Genomic DNA, 18,384 nt, shown 5'->3' with positions numbered 1-18,384 from the left:
GTGCAGAATTTAAATACCCACATAATACAACAAGGTTATGAATTGAATGCAGCCGGAATTCTGTGTTACCAGAAAAGAATTTATGTACCCAATCAGAGCGATATTAAGGAAAATATTCTGGATGAATATCATAAAAGCCCTTATGCGGGACATCCGGGCTATCAAAAATTAATCACCTCGCTTCGGAAGGAATATCATTGGCCAGGCATGAAAAGGGATGTGGTAGAATATCTGGCGCGATGCTTAGAATGTCAACAGGTTAAGGCTGAACATCAACACCCTGCGGGTTTACTACAGCCATTACCTATACCAGAATGGAAGTGGGAGATTATCACCATGGACTTCATTACGGGGTTACCAAAGTCCAAGAGGAATAATGACTCTATTATGGTTGTAGTAGACAAACTCAGTAAGTCAGCTCACTTCATACCAGTTCAATCTACATATCGTGCAGCTCAAATCGCAAATGTTTTTATGCAGAACATATTTAAGCTCCATGGGCTTCCAAAAACTATAATATCCGATCACGATGTTAAATTCACATCAGCCTTTTGGAAGACCTTGTTTGAAGGTCTGGGGACTCAATTGAATTTTAGCACCGCTTATCATCCGCAAACTGACGGACAGACTGAGCGGGTGAATCAGGTGGTGGAGGACATGCTGAGGTCATATGTGATGCAACAACCCACTCGATGGGAGGAGTACTTACACCTTGTAGAGTTTGCTTATAACAATGGATATCATGCATCCTTGCGGATGAGTCCATTCGAAGTACTTTACGGCCGAAAATGCCGTACGCCATCCAGTTGGGGTGGACCAGAAGACAGACTCATGCTGGGTCCTGAAATGTTAAAAGAGATGGAAGCTATGGTTAAGAGAGTACGGGCTAATTTAAAAATAGCTCAGGACAGACAAAAAAAATTTGCAGATCGGAAAAGGACCTTTAAAGAATACCAGGTGGGTGAACATGTATATGTCAAAATTCGGGCAAGGAGAAGTACTTTACAATGGAATGCTTGTGCCAAATTGGCACCCCGCTTTTGTGGGCCCTTCCAGATTTTAGCACGAGTGGGGCTGGTAGCTTATTAGCTAGCCCTACCTAGCCATATCTGAGTCCATAATGTTTTCCATGTGTCTGTTTTAAAGAAATATGTTTATGACCCTAGACACATAATAAGTTGGCAGGACATTCAGGTAAGAAGATGCTGTAAGATAAACATAAACCAAGATGGATTGTTAAGAAACTGCTAATCTGAATATTATGTGTTTCAGGTGGAACCGGAAGGAGAGTTCCTGGTCGAGCCAGTGAACATACTAGATCGGAGAAGGGTCGAGCTGCGGAAAAAGGTCATCAACCAGGTTAAAGTGCAATGGCAGCACTTTGGGCCAGATGAGGCCACCTGGGAGGATGAGCAGAGTATGAAAGAAGCTTATCCCGGATTGTTTCTGGGTGAACAACAACATCGGGACGATGTTGAACTTCAGGAGGGGGAGATGTAATGCTCCTAGTAAAGCGATAATGTTAAGTAAGACAGTAAATTTAACTGTGAACTAAAGTTCTGTTTGGTAAAATTATAATAACTATGTTGCTACTGCTGTTAATTAATTATGATAATTAATTGTGCTACTACTGTTTAATTAAGTATGTTGATTAATTGTTGTTAGTAGCTATTGAGGTAGTTGAAACAAAAGAAAAACCTAACTACCTTCATGAGACGGTTGAGACCCCAGAGAAAAAGGGGAAAAAGGGGAATGTTATGTCTGGTAGAGATCAGATGGCAGTAAAACAGAGAAATGCTATGTCTGGTAAAGATCAGATGGCATGTGCTTGGAAGGCAGAAGCTTCCTGAACCGCTACGTCTGGTTAGGACCAGATAGCGTGACTCTGGTATAGCCAGAGAGTTGCAGACAGTGAAGATCTGCAAATGTGCTTGGGGTGGAAGATCGAGGAGGATCTTCCTAAGGTCGGGTGGTTGACAAGCGTAACAAAGAGGTTTTCCTCTGCTCAGGTATGGTTTACTAAAGAAACTAACAATTAAAAGAATTTGTTTATAAACTGTGGAATTATTTAAGGTTTATGATGGGCAAGTCTATACATGGCATTCTGCGATTATGCAGGCAATGGTAGTGGGAAAAATGATTTGATAACTTTAAGAACTAGTTTCTGCGCAACTGGCAGAAATGGAACTAGATTTGTAATTAAAAGAAAAAAAAAAAACAGCAAATCCATGCTGGAACAAACCCCTGTAGCATAATACTGGAACAAACCCCTGTAGCATAAGCGATAACGAAACAGGAAACTGAACATTGTGCGAAATCATCTCCTGTAGCTTAAGTAGTATTCAACCAAAAAACTCAATACTGTGCATAATCATTTGAGTCTACATATCGAACCGAGAACAACAAATATAGTACTCGGAGACACCCAGGATTACTACTGAGGAAATACAAGCTGTTCGGATCAACAGTGGAAAAATGCATATACCTTAGAACAACAATCAATTACCAAGTTCACAACAATAACATTTTAACAGAGTATTTAAGAATGCAGGAGAAAACGATACCGGAAATACTCCTGTTCTCGAGGAACAGAGGAGGGGCCGTGCCCACCTTGCATATTTAATAAACAATAACAGGTATCTCTGAGCCTGTAAAGAACGGCCGAAGCCGTGTTTGAATCATTGTATAGCCAGCAAGGGCTTTCATTGCCAAGCCGACGTCTCATGATAAACTAACAGTAGAAGCAATTATACACCAAGAACGAACAAGGATACATGTTTCATAATTAAATTCACAATAAAAGTCACCGTGAGGGCAAGTACTCCCAGAATACACCGAGTAAAAGTACTGGAACTCAGGTAAGGGCTTTCACATGAACCAGCAATATTTCTTTAAAAAAACTAATTCGAAAACAGTACCATAGAGGAAAAATTCAATATTTGAACCAGTAAATGTTCGACCATCTGCAACGATTGACAGTCCTTAATAATGAAACAAAATTATACAGTACAAATCGGGCATTCAGCGCCGTTCAACTGAGGTATCCGCCTGAATGTTGGCGAAGAAACCAACTTAACTTACAAACAACAAAAATGGGAGAAACGTAAATTTCTTCATGGGAGGAAACCCCTGAACACGGCGATGGGTTTCCATTGCACATGCAAACTCTGATATCCTGTCAAGATGGACAACGGTTCAGTCCGTTACCTTGGAAACGCCCTACGAGCTTTACTACAGATGCATAAACTCTTACCCGGAGCACGGAATGGTGGAAAAGCGGAGCAGGCTCTTCGAGCCGTCGGCCTTAGCAACCGAACTCTTCACCTGAAACACCATCAAAACCTGAACTGTGAGAATTAAAACCTGCGGAAGAATATGAACACAAAACGAAAAGAATCGTAACCATGAAGATTAGGAGAGCAGTTACCTTAACCGGCATTGGGAGACAGAGATTTCCTACCGTGCATCAGACCGCCTGAAGGGAAGGAGTGTTGTGCAAAGGCGAAGCGCCATAGGACTGTGAGCGACAGGAGGTCACTCCAACAATGGAACGAGCTAAAGAATTAACCATCGCATAAAGACTATCAAACCTTACCACCGCCTCATGGCTCGATGACAGCCCTCGATTTGGGCGGGTTCGTCTCCGCCGTGGGATCGAACCTAGAATAACCGGGAAACAGCTGCCAAGTGGTAAGTTCGAGGTAAGTGTCAGTCCGCATGAAGCCTGGAGTACTGAGCACGCGGTGGGCACATGGTGCCTACTGGCCGGCCGTTCATCGTGCCAGATGGACGATGTGGAGCAGGCTAGTTGGGGCAAGCGCCAGTGCCTGAAGTGACTCACGGCGACATTTAATCCAGGCAGCATAAACCAGCACTCAACATAGAAATTGCCATAAGTTCATTCATACCCCGTAGTACCAGCGGCCCGCTCATATAACATCTTGTACGTATAAATGTAATGTCAACCGCATGATAAATCCAAGACAGAACAAGAGTCAAACTAATGTATATTCGCCATAGTATCATGGATATGTATCGTGGATAGCATAGCTAATCTCAACATCATTACTTGTATGAGTAGGTATGGATATAAAGTTAATTATGTATTCCTTAATACATTTGATTGGCTAGTAATTAGATATATAAACGTTATTGCACTCAAAAGACTAATAATCATGTATACTTATTTATACCGTGGTTAAAAAAAATTTACTTCTGTACTGTAGTGTTACAAATCGAGTGTAAATTTTTGTTGTGAAATCTTGATTTGTGTTGTATAATCTAGTTTTTTGACAATATATATGGATTCAACACTATCAAAAACGCCTAGGTCATTTTGATTATGAAGAGTTCACTTGTAAAATTTGTAATTTCAATGAACCCCTATTCCATTCTAGACAAATTAGATCCAAAAATAAAGGGAAAATATTTCAAAAAGTTTCACTTACCACTATTAGATTTAAATATAATTTATTTATATTTTATGAAATTTTAAAAATAAAAATAAATTATAAAAACATATTTATAATGAATTATTTAATTTATCATAAAATTTTAATAAAATTGTAATTGTAATTATTAGAAATATAAATTAATGTTATACTTGTTTGAAATATTAATTAAATTAACTATAAATTATATGAAAAAGAAATTTATCATTTAGTTTATGATAAGTTTGTAATAGAATCCTCCGATGAAAGAATAAAATATTTTTATTTAATGAAGATATTTATTGAGATATTTATCATAAGTTTGTAATAGAATCCTCCGATAAAAGAATAAAATATTTTTATTTAATGAAGATATTTATTGAGATATTTTTTATATTTTTGAAAGTGTTTTATTTATTTTTTATTTTATTCGTAATTGTGATTGTTAAGTTATAAATTAATTTTTATTTTATAATTAAAATGGGTAGGTATCGGTCCATTGATCACTGGTACTTTGATAAGGTATTTCTTGATGTTAAGCTATTCGTCTATTGGGGTGATATATTGGATGGGGTCTTCGATAGACAGTGATCGGGTGCTATGTTAAGGAACTTCTTAATGTGAGGTGATCGGTGCTCTGTTAAGACACTCCTTATGTGAAATCAAAGATTCAATGATCGGGTGCTATGTTAAGGAACTTCTTAATGTGAGGTGATCGGTGCTCTGTTAAGACACTCCTTATGTGAAATCAAAGATTCATTGCCAAACCGAGATCCAGGGGATCTATTGGACATAATGAAGATGTAATCCCACCAAACATACAAAAAATAAAAAAGTAAATATCAAATAATGTCCAAAAATAAAGTGAATAAAAAAATTTAAAATTATACATACTAATGTAACTTAAATAAGAATTTAGAAATCATTAACTATATTAAAATATTTTTATTAAATTAAGATATTGATATTTTTATTAAATTAAGATATTGATTTATTTCATTAAGATACTTTTAGATTTTTCTTATTTGCTTTTATCTTCTTATTTTATATTACATAAACTTATTAGCGTTGATTTTGTTAAAATATAAGTCAATTCTTATTTTACAGTTGAAATGGGTATCAAATAATTTCCGAATAAAATGGGATATAAATTAAAATGAGATGTAAAAAATTATTAAATCAAGATGATTAAATATTCTTTTCAAGTATATTAAGTATATTGAAATTAAGTTTCAATTTTTAAATATATGTTATAATAAAGACTTTCTTAATTTTCAAAATTATAAAAACTATAATAATTTTAATACATTTTTTAAACACTATATAAATATAAATATAAAACTAAAATTAAAAAAAATATAAATAATCTTTTAACTCTTTGAATATCCAATAAAATATTTTAGATTATCTATAAATATAAATCATTCAGATCAACATCAAAATATTTGTGAGATTATTAAAAAATATAAACTAATTTGAAAAAATTACAATTATTATTATATATATAATATTGTCATTATTAAATTATATAAATATTTTTTTTATAAATTAAACAAATTATCCAAAATAATAATAATAAATTATTTTATTATAACCCAAATAAATGGCATAAAACTATAAAATTTTAACCAATCAAAATGTTATATACTTACTTGCAGTGTGAAGTTTCTCATTAAATAATTTTTAATCTCTTGGTAGAAAGATAAATCTTTTTTATAATTAACTTGAATACATAAACTATTTTGAAAAAATTATTATTATTTGAAAAGGTTCCGTCATTTCTTTGAGAATACGAACATCCAGGATGAAAATCTTTGTTGCAATACTGACCTTCTTAGCCTTTTACGTTGTGAAAATCACAGTGAGCTCAGAGGCTTCTCTCCAAATTTTTTGACCATAGGAATAAAATCTTAATCAAACTAAATAATTCGTTTCTTTAGATCCAATAAGCCAAAGTTTGGTATCAGTGAACTAACCACCACCATCATCAAAAAAATATTATCAATATTAAATTATATAAACAATTGTTTTTATAAATTCAACAAATTATCTAAAATAATACCAAAAAAAACAATTTATTATAACCCAAATAAATTACATAAAACTATAAAATTTTAATTTTAATCAATCAAAATGTTACATATTTACCCGCGGTGTGGAGTTTCTCATTAAATAATTTTTAATCTTCTCATACGAAAATAAATCTCTTTGTACAATTAACTAGGGTATGAATACATTTTAAATCTTTTCCTACAATATTTAGTTTTAGTGGCCCTGGTGTTCTAAGTTTATATTTGATTAAGATGAACTGAAATTCATCTACTATCAAAATATTTTTAATAAATAAAATTTAAAAAAAAAAACAACCATATGCGATAAAATAATATACGATTTTCTCGATACAACAGCAGTGTCCAAGTGCAGAAGAAGTTACACAGCAAAATGGGGAAGATCAGATGGGAAAAAAAATCAAAATTGAGATGGGGTTCTGCAATTGCTTTACGTGGAGACCAACCTAATACGTGCAACGGTAATAGGAGACGAGTGAAATACGTATTCACTAACAAACACATGACTTAATACAATGAGCCTCGAAACAGTGGCTGTGTATCTAATTTTACAGTAATTATCAATCTCCTCTTTTCTTTACCATCGAAGGCGCCCCCACAACGAAATACCACCTGCCATACAGTACTCAAATAAATTCAATGAAATAACGCATAGAAACTTCTGATGCCCCTCCCTTTCATGGTTGGCTACGCAGCGGCCTCTCAAAACGACCATATTCCTGTCGTGATGTTGATCTCCACCTCGTTAAAAGAATTTAGACTGCCCGTTTCTAATTTAAAATCCCCCACCTCGTTTAAAAATTAGGAGTCATTTCAAAATCCCGCCAATAACTCTTTGCTTTGAAATTTGAAATCTTGGGCGGGGAAAGCCGTATGGAGATGTCATTGAATGCGTATTGTGCAGACTGTATTGTCTAGCACATCAAGAAGTCAGAGCTGCCAGAAATGTGAGGGAGAAGAGCCTCCAGAAATCGAGAGAGCATGTAGCTGTCATACACGAACATGTTGGTTTTCCATTTATGTACTGTGTGTGAAGCAACTGCTATAGAATGTATTAAATATTTTATATGGGGTGCCCCATTCTAGGGCCATAGTTATGTATAACAAGTCACTAAGCCAAGGATCAGCTCAGTGACTTGTTTTTAAGCTAGTAGTTTAATGAGTTGGAGTTGCTTAGAAAGTTATGGAAATTCGGGTTATATTTAGAGAAATTCTCGCAAAGATTTTTGTAAATCAAGTTATAGTGGTTAAACTTCAAAATTTTATAAGTCTTAGAAATTTTTGATGGGGGTGAATCTATTTCCACCATAAAAACCAGATTCAAACACTGTAATTCATTTCCACCATCAAAAACACGATTCAAACACTGTTTCTAGAAAAAACTTTAAATTTTTTTTACTGAAATTCCGGCCACTTTTAACCCTCGAGACAATTCCTCCGCCTCGTTAGACGACTCCGTTCTTAAGAATTGCCCTGTGTGGAGGGCCTCCTGTCATTTGTGCCACAAATCCGCCACCACTCAGAGGTTGAGCACGTAAAACGGGTCGTTCTTAAGAATTGCCGAGTATGGAGCGCCTCCTGTCATTTTTGCCACAAATCCGCCACCATTCAGAGGTTGGGCACGTAAAACGGGTCGTTCACATCGTCATTGTTGATAATGGACTGCACCATCTCCTTCACAGCTTCCTGCAACCTTGACCGTAGGGCCGTCACCTTTCGGCTCTTCACCTCAGCACTCGCGAGCACCCTCTCTAGAGACGAAGACGATCACTTGTACTCGTTTACGGTCAATTTATTTAAACACCACGATGCCACTATGAGCTGCTCGGTGGCCATGTCCACAAACAGAAATAGAAAAAAAGCATTGCATTCATTTCTATTTAGAGCGCGCAATTGCGAATCCGGTGAGATATAGCTTTTGATATCATGGTTTTCACGAATCTGAGGCTGCCGATAATGGAAATGAAAACCCTAGCTATCGCTGTGGAGGATGTGGTAACCGGTTGGGTTGCGCTGCGTGAAACAGGAGTTTGTGAGCAGGAACCTTCGTCGGCCGTGAAGGAAAAACAATTCAGATGCGAGAGGAAAAGGCCGTGGGGGAGTTTCGTGGCGGAAATCAGAGGCCCCCTGAAGAAAACCAGAGTATGGCTCGGCTTTTTTGTCACTGCCGAAGAAGCTGCCCTAGTTTATGAAAACGCTGCCCGGAATCTCCATGGCGCCAAGACGAAGACCATTTTTGGCCTCTCCCCACTGCATGACGGTAAGCCCCTGTTCATCAAAAGCGTCTCTGCTCAGATACGAGTCCCTCTAACGCGGCCTGGTTTGTGTATCAAGCAAGCGCTGGGCGATCCAGTTCTTAGACAACGCATGGAGGATGCGCGGCAAGTGTTTGACGAAATACCCCTGGCAGCTACTGCACTCTTCCACATGCAGCAGCGGTGTTGCCAGGATCTGGAGCAGGCTCTGCAGTCCCGAAATTTCATTGTTTCAACTTTGAATCCTCATGCAGGCAGCCGTGATTCTATTCATCACCAGGGTGGATCACTGACCTCCAGATCTGGCCTGGATCTACCCGATCCGGACAACAATCGAAGGAAAAGCCAAAATCCAGGAGATATAGAACCTCTCTCGGAGACGGAGTTGGATGGCTCATATCTGACAAGAACCGAGCCACCCTGTTATGAAACCAGCTCAAGAAAAGATAGAAAAGATAGATCAACGCCTTAGAATTCAGCCTCTTCGAGGGGGCAACCTCCTTTACATTACATAAATGAACAATTCTTGGATGATACAAATGACAAAACCTCCTTTTTATATATAGGAGTCTAAGGAGTCACAATATAATCTAGCCGACCTAACAATAATAATATAAAGCCACAAAAATAACAATAGAGGGATTCTATGGGGCACAGAAATAATAATATGGGGGTAATAGGGGCACAACAATATAAATAAGGGGTATAACTACAATAGTAATGGGGTAATCACTAGTATTATAGGGACCCAACATGCCCCTCTCCTTCAAAAAAGTGTTGTCCTCAACGCTTGAGTAGTTCTGGATACTTCTGCATAAAATTCTCATCCTCCCATGTGGAATCTTCAGCGGATAAGTTCTTCCACTTGATAAGATACTCTGAAATTGATCGATTTCGTAGCTGTCGAGTTCTTGTTTCTGTGACTGCTTCCGGTTCCAATATAATTTTTCCTTCCTCGTCAAGTTCTGGCAATATTGTTTGAACTGGGAGCTTGTCGCCTATAACCTTCTTTAAACATGAAACATGGAAAACTGGGTGCAATCGAGAAGCTGCAGGAAGCTCCAATTTGTATGCCATAGTACCAATCTTTTCCAACACCTTGTACGGACCATAATACTTTGGTGATAATTTATTATCCTTCTTAGCTTGCTTTAGGGACATTTGCTTATATGGTTGTAGCCGTAGGAATACCCAATCACCTACATCAAAACTTCTTTCACTGCGATGTTGATCTGCCTGTTGTTTCATTCTATTTTGTGCCAACACGAGGTTATCCTTTAAGAGTTGGAGGACTTGTTGTTGATGTTCGATGTGATGTTCCACTGCCTGAACCTTAGAATTTTCTCTTAAATATGATGTGATGGATGGTGGTTGATACCCATAAAGTGCCATAAATGGGGTCATTTTTGTTGCTGTATGGAAGGAAGTGTTATACCACCATTCAGCCAGAGGCAACCATTTGACCCATTGTGTCTGTTTATCAGATACAAAGCAACGAAGATATCCTTCCAAACATTTGTTTACTATCTCAGTTTGCCCATCAGATTGAGGATGATAAGATGAGCTATGAGCTAACTGAGTACCAAGACAAGAAAATAATTCTGTCCAAAAATTTCCAGTGAAAATGGGATCTCTGTCACTTACAATAATCTTTGGGTTTCCATGTAGCTTTTGAACTGTTTCCATAAATGCAGTAGAAACTGTACTGGCTTTAAATGGATGTGATAATGCACAAAAGTGTGCATACTTGGTAAGTCTGTCAACTACCACCATGATGACACTCTTTCCCTCAGACTTGGGTAAACCTGTGATAAAATCCATTGAAACCTCCTCCCAACGTTGGCTTGGAATGGATAAAGGTTGTAATAGACCCGGTGTCTTAATTGTTTCAACTTTATTTTGTTGGCAAACCAAACATTTCGCCACAAACTTTTGAATATCTGATTTAAGGCCATCCCAAAAAAATTCCTTCTTAACCCTGTGGTAAGTTTTTAAAAATCCTGAGTGCCCTCCTAAGGGAGAAGTGTGCAATTCCATAAGAATCTTTTGTTTTAGCTGGGAATTCTTACAGAGGTATAAGCGATCTTTGTACCATAACGAATCATTTTGCCAGCTAAATGTATCAGAAGTACTGGAATCTTGTTGTAGCTTTCGAATAAGTGCCCACACTTCTTCGTCATTCTTCCATTCCTCCTTTGCTTCGTTTATCCAATCTGGTTGGATAATAGAAATGGCACACAACAATGCTTCCACATCCTCATCCTTTCTTGAGAGTGCATCTGCCACCACATTTTGCTTCCCTTTTTTGTAGATGATTTCAAAGTCATAACCCAACATCTTTGTGACCCACTTTTGTTGCTCTTCAGAGGATAATCTTTGTTCTAAAAAGTATTTAAGGCTATCATGATCCGTTTTTACCTTGAAGTGTCTTCCCATTAGGTAGGGTCGCCATTTCTTAAGTGCATGGAGTATTGCCAACATTTCCTTCTCATAAATAGCTTTGCTTAAAAACTTTCCCTTGATTGGACGACTTTCAAAAGCAATGGGTCTTTCATCTTGCATTAGAACAGCACCAATTCCATTTCCTGAAGCATCACATTCCACAATAAAGGTTTTTGTGAAGTCCGGTGTAGCTAAGACCGGTGCTTGGCACATTGCCTCTTTAAGATGTTCAAAGGCCTTTGTTGCTTCCGGAGTCCATGAAAATGAATCTTTCTTCAATAATGTTGTTAGAGGTGCTGCTATTCTCCCATAATTCTTAACAAACTTGCGATAATACCCTGTCAACCCAAGAAATCCTCGCAGATGCTTTATGGATGTGGGGATTTTCCATTCCTTAATGGCTTTAATTTTGCTAGGGTCTACCTTAACTCCTTCATGAGATACAATATGACCCAAATATTCCACCTCCTGGACTCCAAAGAAACATTTGGATCTTTTTGCATATAATTGTTTCTCCTCCAATAGTTGTAGCACCTTGTCAACATGTTCAACATGATCCTTCCAAGACTTGCTGTAGATTAGTATATCATCAAAAAATACTAACACAAATTTTCTAAGGAATGGTTTGAAAATTGAATTCATCAAACCTTGAAATGTTGAAGGTGCATTGGTAAGGCCAAAAGGCATGACCAAAAATTCATAATGACCCTCATGAGTTCTAAATGCCGTTTTCGGAATGTCTTCAATCTTCATTCTGATTTGATGATATCCCGAACGAAGATCCAACTTGGTGAAGTAAATTGATCCATGCAATTCATCCAGTAATTCATCAATGACAGGAATGGGGAACTTATCTTTAATAGTGAGCTTGTTGAGCTCCCTATAATCTGGACACATGCGCCATGATCCATCCTTCTTGTGCACCAATACTACTGGAGCTGAGAAAGAACTTTGACTCGGTTGAATTATACCAGCCTCTAGCATTTCTGCAACCATACGTTCAATTTCACTTTTTTGGACATATGGATATCTGTACGGCCTGATGTTTGGAGGAACACTTCCTGGAATCAGATGAATAGCATGATCATGATCACGCATAGGTGGGAGACCTTTGGGAGTCTCAAATACCTTGGAATGATTGTCCAGGACTTTTTGGAGATCTGGAGAAATAGATGATTCCAATGTGGAAACATCTAGCGAACATAATTGTGCAATTACACCTCTTTGCTCCTTTTTTAGAAGCTTTGTCATGCCATTAGAGCTGATTATCTTTCCTGGTTTCCCTGCAATACCCCTTAATTCAACTTCCTTTCCTTCCACAGAAAATTTCATGAAAAGTTCTTGAAAATTAAAAGCTATTGTACCCAAGGATTGTAGCCATTGGACTCCTAGTACAACATCAGCACCTCCCATTGGAATGGAAAGCATTGGGCTAGTCAATACATATTCTCCCATGGATAGCTTGATATTATGGCACTTTCCAGAACAATTTATTGTTCCTCCATTTGCAATCATCACTTGACACTCTGGTGCTGGATATAGGAAGCAATTCAATTCTTTTGCTACCCTACAATGAATAAAATTGTGGGTGCTTCCTGAATCAATCAACACTATTACCTTTTTCTTCTTGATTTGTCCTTCTATCTTGATGGTTTGAGGAGTGGTAATTCCCGCCAATGCATTACAAGATATGGTCGGATTTATTTGTTCTTCATCTAGGCTTTGTTCCTGGAATATATCCTCTTCTTTTGACCTTTCTTGCTCCTTTTCTTCTTCCTCTTCACAATCTATGTAGAATAATTTCTTCTCAGCACACTTATGACCTTTTGTGTATTTGCTATCACAATTGTAACAAAGCCCTTTTGCTCTTTTTTCTTCCAATTGTTGTGGTGTCAACCTTGTAGGTTGTGGAAGACTATGGGCAACAACACTTCCGTCTTTATAGTTGTGAATGGTATGCTTCCTAGTTGCCATAATTTTGCTTTCCATTTTTCTTGCTAACCTGAATGCCTTCTCTAATGAATCAGGTTCCCAAAGGCGCACATCATGTTGGATATTATCCTTTAAAGACCCTATGAACACATCAATCCTATGCTCCTCTGGAATATCTTTTACCCTTATGTTCAATTTTTGGAACTCCTCAATGTGCTCCATTATTGAACCCTTTTGTTTGAGACTTATCAATTGGCTAAAAAAAGTGTTGCTTTTTGTATCCTCATAATGTGCTATCAATTCTTCCGTAAAAATTGCCCAAGTGATAAATTGTTTACGAGAACAAAGCCATTGATACCATACAAACTGATTTGGTTCCAAATATAAAGTTGCCATACGTACCTTTTGTGTGTTTTGCACATTATTGAGATCGAAGAATTGCTCCATCTGTAATATCCATGTGGCGGGATCCTTGCCATCAAACTTCCTCATATCGATTTTTGGAATATGGTGATTCTTCGATCCAACATTAGCGTCTATGGAATCATGATTAACATTTCTTTTGTTCTCATCATGAGTTTCCTTTACTACCTTTTCACCATTAGTAAGTATTTCTTGTAGAAAATTAGTCAAATCTGTCTTCAAATCTGCCATGCCTGTCTTCAAATTTGTGTTCAAATCTATCTTCAAATTGTCCATCTTAGCTTCCATGCCATTCATCTTAGCTTCCACGCCATTTATCTTAGCATCTGTTAACTTTTGTGAGAGTGACATTTGTTGCACTTGTTCTTGTAATTTTGATATATCATGTAACATTTCTTCCTCTTCTTCATGAGTCATGCTAGAGCTTTCAGGTTCCTTACTAGGTGTTTGCATTTTCTTTCCTCGGGTCATCAGTTACCGATAATAATGCTCTACTATGCCCTTTGAATTCCTTCAAAATAAATTTTCAAACCAAGCTTAAGCAAAAATTTAAAAAAATCTACACACCTTTTTTCACTTTGTAGGAGCTCGATATTGCCTCTGATGTATCTTTGTACTTTCCAGTCATCTAGTTCTGAACTTGTGACCTATAGTAGCTCTCTGTGTCCTCTTTCCAATGCCACAAGTCTGACCCAAATTTGATTCTCCAAGGAAGAGTTATGTGAAATCTCCCACAGTGACTTGATTATAGACTAGTTCAGTAGAGCTAACTTGTACGACATGCCGCGAGTCACTCTTTCTGTACCTTTTTACGAAATGTCAATCCAATCCTCAGAGAGAAAGTTATGACGCTTTTCCCCAGGTCACCTGTTTTGAATGTAATTCAGGAGTCTGCAAAAAGACCAACTTCCTCAGATCATAGCTCCGAAAATATCGCGCGAAAAGCTCTCAAATGCGGACCCAAGGTTCAGCGCCAATTCTTCTCAAATGGGTTTTTTTTGCGACTTCTGAAACATCACAGAAACAAAGTTATAGCGAAAATTCCACGATGACCTGTTTGGAGTAGCAAAACCCTAGAATCCAAAGCTCTGATACCAAATGTTATGAAACCAGCTCAAGAAAAGATAGAAAAGATAGATCAACGCCTTAGAATTCAGCCTCTTCGAGGGGGCAACCTCCTTTACATTACATAAATGAACAATTCTTGGATGATACAAATGACAAAACCTCCTTTCTATATATAGGAGTCTAAGGAGTCACAATATAATCTAGCCGACCTAACAATAATAATATAAAGCCACAAAAATAACAATAGAGGGATTCTATGGGGCACAGAAATAATAATATGGGGGTAATAGGGGCACAACAATATAAATAAGGGGTATAACTACAATAGTAATGGGGGAATCACTAGTATTATAGGGACCCAACACACACCAGAATGCCAAATCCAGGTTTCAAGTTTTTGTGAAGACGCCAAAAGGAACCACAATCGTGGTCTGGACTTCTGACAGCGACAGGGTTTCAGATCTAAAGAACAATATCGCCAAACAGACTGGCTACCCGGCTGAGGAACAACATCTGGTGAATGAGGGCAGATCGATGCAGGAATGCAGAACCATGCAAGGATACAACATCAAGTCAGGTTCCACAATCATTCTCAATATGAGATTACGAGGAGGAGCCGAAAATGCTGGAACTAGCTCGCAAAGCAATGGGTCATTTAAGGAAGCAGTGAAGGGCAAAGGAAAAAAGCCCACAGCCGTCACGGAACCTCCAGGCCAGTACATTGTAGACCAAATGCCGGAGAGCCCAGCTATCTCCATCGAAATCCCAGAGGTAAAAAGTATATATTCAGATCTACAAAAAAATGCAGTTATTTGCAGATTTAACGGTTTTTGGCCTAGAACTGATGCACTGTATCAATGGATTCACTCGGTTTGGACAAAAAATTGCCAAATCTACCTATACCCCAAAGGTTTTTTTATAGTATGTTTTGAAACAGAGGAAGAAAAGGAAACAGTTCTCAACCAAGGGCCATGGTTCTGGGGTAGTGTTGGACTCTTTATTACCCCTTGGTTTCCTGATTTTGATGCTAACACCATGGTGGTATCAAGGATGCCAGTATGGGTGAGGATGCATAATCTTCCATTACATTTTTGGCATTCAAAGGTTCTAATAACAATCGGAAATACCTTGGGGAGAATGTTAAAGATAGACGTAGAGAGACACATAAAAGGAATATTTACTTTTGCCAGAATATGTGTCGAGGTAGATCTTAGTCGAGGACTACCTGAGAGCATCATCTTAAACTTCAATAATACACAGTGGAAACAACCTCTGGACTATGAGAATACAGCTTTCAGATGCCGGGGATGTCAACAAACAGGTCACTTGTACAATGCATGTCCAAGCCTCAACAAGAGCAAGCAACAACAAAGGAAGCCGAAAGGATGGCAGGATATAGATGCTGCATGGAAGAAGGTAACTACAACAAAGAAAGAAGAACAAACTACAGCAAAGGATAAAAATCAGGACAATAAGGACAAGGAGATTAATGAGGAAAAGGAACAAGAGATCCAGATGGAAATAAACGGAAACAAACGAAGCCACAGTCCTGAAGGATCGGATTCGGATAAGGAGCAACCAATGAGTACGATGGAAAACCAGCTAGCCGTTATTGACTCCCCTCCCATCATGGATGGTTGGCGAAAAGTGGAGAAGAAGAAGGGTAGGAAGACTTAGGCCAGCTGGGTTTCCTTTGTTGCTGCTTTCCGGAAAAGCGGAGCAGCTCATTCTTTTTTCTGTCTTTAGGCAGTGCTGTACATTGCGGGCTGTATGATCATTTTTCACACAGCCAAATTGAATGCTTTATGCATCTGCTTGTAACTTTTTATCTTAATAAAAAGTTCGTTTTTTTTCTTTGGAAAAAAAAAAAAACTTTTGATATCATTATTGTTTATTAGATTTTGAAATATTTCAAATCTTTTTGGACTATTATTAAAATTTATTTTCTTTAATTCTGAAATACTTTTAAAATATCTAAATCTACAAGAGAGCCAAAAAGCTACTTTACATTCATCCATTAATCAGAAAGACAGATGTAATTTTGAGGGTAATGATTTTTTTAAAGCGGTTTGTAACAAATTGGTAGTAGTTATTTGGATAGTGTTTTCTAATGATTTTTGTTTTAACAGTTTAATGAATTTTTTTGGTACTTTGTGTGAATTTTTTATTTTTTATTTTATTTTATTTATTTATTTAGAGAATGTGGTTTGGTGTATTAATTTGGGACATCCAAAGACATCATGTTTATTTTTTTTAAATGTGATTCACCGTACCAATTTGTAGAATTCCTATCAGTACAATGACAAAAACAACTACTTTGCATTTAACAGTTCCATTTAATAAAAACTATTTTATATAATTATTTATTTTTTATTTTATAATTCCATTTAATAATAGCTATTATTATTATTATTATTTTATGTGGTTCACTCTACCAATCTGTAAGATTCTTACTAGTAAAATGACTAAAAAAAACTTTGCATTCAGCCATTCCATTTAAACTTTGTATGACAACTACCATTTAATAATAGTGATTTTGTATTTTTTTTCACAATTCTATTTAATAACAGTTACTTTATATTATTATTATTATATGGTACACTATACAATCTGCAAGATTCTTATTAGTATAATGATAAAAAAAAAATACTTTGTATTCAACCATTCTATATAAACTTTGTATGACAACTATTTTGTATGATTTGTATGATAACCCGTGTTGAGAGGAAGACCAAAGACCATCCCCACCACACTACTCACACTGCTTTGACAAGTACAATGATTTCAATATTGGAATATAATAATTTAATAATTAATTCAATCTTTCTCCAATTATATAATATTATTCTTATTCATTTAAAAAATAATAACTAATAATTAATTTACAATATAATAATTAATATTTACAACTGCTCAATATTATCTATGGAAAATAAATCTGGCAACAACTTAAAATTACAAATATAATATTAAATAAAGTTTTTCAGAAAATAACTACATTTAAAATATATATAATTTTGTGTAAAATATTTTAAAAAATAAACATGTTTAAAATTTTATATGTATATTTCAACTGAAAAAATTATGCTGGAAGCCTATACATATATAGTCTTAATCGAAATTGGATCACATAACCTACATATATAGTCTTAATCAGATTTGGATCGCATGACCCCGGAATACCAGACCTGGCCAGGGTTAGGCAACATTAATTTTAAATACATTTAAAATTATATATATACATAGACAGAGACACACGACACGACCGTCCCACTCGTTTCCATACACTTGCTACGCTAAAATTAAAAGAGATATTTTTATCTTCACTACTGCTCAAGCTTTTGGGAGAGGCTTATACCATTTAGATTTTTTTTTTAATGGTTAGGATTTCATATTATAGATTTTATAATTATATTATAATGTTTTTTAATAAGTGTATTATAACTTAATAATATAACTTTATTATTCTTTAACTCTATCATTTAAATATGAGTGTTTCATTTTAACATAATTTTAATTTTAATATATATTAATATAAATTTTTACTATTGCCTACGGGGCTTTGGATTGACGGTGAATGGGTGCGCTGTTAAGGCACTCCTTGCGATAGGTCACCGGTTCAAATCCCCCGTGGGTGCGTAGGTTAGTCTTAACATAGAAAAAAAAAAAAATATATATATATATATATATATATATATATATATATATATATATATATATATATATATATATTTTTACTATTTAATACAAGTAATTAAAATTTTA

Source organism: Pinus tabuliformis, chromosome Q (genome assembly GCF_031772625.1).
Source record: "Pinus tabuliformis cultivar Carrire ecotype Pingquan chromosome Q, CPIR1, whole genome shotgun sequence".
NCBI lineage: Eukaryota > Viridiplantae > Streptophyta > Pinopsida > Pinales > Pinaceae > Pinus > Pinus tabuliformis.
The sequence above is the reverse complement of the archived record's forward strand: the minus strand, read 5'-3'. Positions refer to the sequence as shown.